The sequence below is a fragment of the Gossypium raimondii genome, chromosome 4 (assembly GCF_025698545.1).
Source record: "Gossypium raimondii isolate GPD5lz chromosome 4, ASM2569854v1, whole genome shotgun sequence".
In the NCBI taxonomy this organism is placed as follows: Eukaryota; Viridiplantae; Streptophyta; class Magnoliopsida; order Malvales; family Malvaceae; genus Gossypium; species Gossypium raimondii.
Window position 1 is genome coordinate 15941920 of NC_068568.1, and position 1362 is coordinate 15943281.

Below are 1362 nucleotides of genomic sequence, written 5' to 3' on the forward strand. Positions count from 1 at the left end.
ACGATTCTCATCAACACTATTCTCTTTTATTTGTTTTCTTCCAAATTGATTAAAATTGACATTGCAAATAATTCACACAATAGTCCCTGTGGAGACGATACTCTTCACTTACTACTTATTACTTGTACAATCGTGTACAGTTGCACATAATCACACGACACAAGTTTTTGGCGCAGTTGCCGGAGATCTTATTATATTGTTATTTGTGAAGATAATTATTTTTTAGTTTGGATTATTTTTATTTTTTATTTTTTCTATTATTAATTTTAACTTTATTTTTTTTTGATTTTTCAGGGTTTATGAAAATAGACCAAATTATCAATCTATTGCCAATTGATCTAGAAATTGAAAGTACTTTTAGAAAAATAAGAAGGGAACAATTAGCCCAAAGAGAAGTCGAAAAAATGAATCAAAATCCAAGAGAAGATGCAGCCTGTAATAGTCAAAATCTGATCTTTGTTCCTAATGACAAAGATCGAGTGATTAGTCAGTATGATGTGCCCTTATTCAACGAACTCAATCTAAGGATTGTAAGACTCGAGATTGGGGCCCCTCATTTTGATTTAAAAACTAGTGATGTCCTAGATGTTGTAAATAATGGGATAGTTTAGTGGGATGCTTGTTGAATATCCGCATTTACACCTCCGCTTATTTATGGAAGTGACTCTTTCAAGTTACCAGATATCTGAAGATGCCTTAAGAATGAAGATTTTCTCATATTTGTGTCCAGATCATGCATGAGCATGGTTGAGTTCCTTACCACTCAGTTCTATTTTCACATGGCAATAATTGGCAGAACTTTTTCTAATGAAGTATTTTGCACTAAGCTAGAATGCTAAGCTCAGAAATGAAATTACCACATTTCAACAGTCGGATGATGAGTCCTTGTATGAGGCATGAGAACGATTTAAAGAGTTATTAAGAAAATGCCTTCATCATGGTATTCCTCATTGCATTCAACTAGAGACCTATAATGGTGTCAACGCCTATATGAGAATAGTGGTAGACGCTTCAGCTAATGGAACTATTCTTTCGAACTCATACAATGAAGCATATAAGATTCTAGAAAGAATTTCAAGTAATAACTGCCAATGGCCTACCCATCGAGTAGCCACAAGAAGAAGAATAGCGAGAGTTCACGAAGTTGATGCTTTTAAGTCTTTAGCAGCTCAGGTATCTACTATGACTTCCATGCTTAAAAATATTTCTTTTAATGGTTGCAACACTAACATGACAGGCCTGCAACCAAGTCAGGTCGAGAACATCGTATGTGTTTATTGTGGTGATGGTCACACATTTGAAGAATACCCATCAAACCTTGAATCTATCACTATGTGGGAAACCAACATCAAAATAGGAATA

The 1362-nt window shown here is 34.4% G+C and overlaps 1 non-coding gene across 1 annotated transcript; it reads right to left on the reverse strand.

Moving 5' to 3' along the window:
• Window positions 1-837: 837 nt before the first annotated feature.
• Window positions 838-944, reverse strand: LOC128040740 (small nucleolar RNA R71). The gene has a single exon (XR_008195546.1). It is a non-coding gene; the product is annotated as a small nucleolar RNA R71 (small nucleolar RNA).
• Window positions 945-1362: the final 418 nt, after the last annotated feature.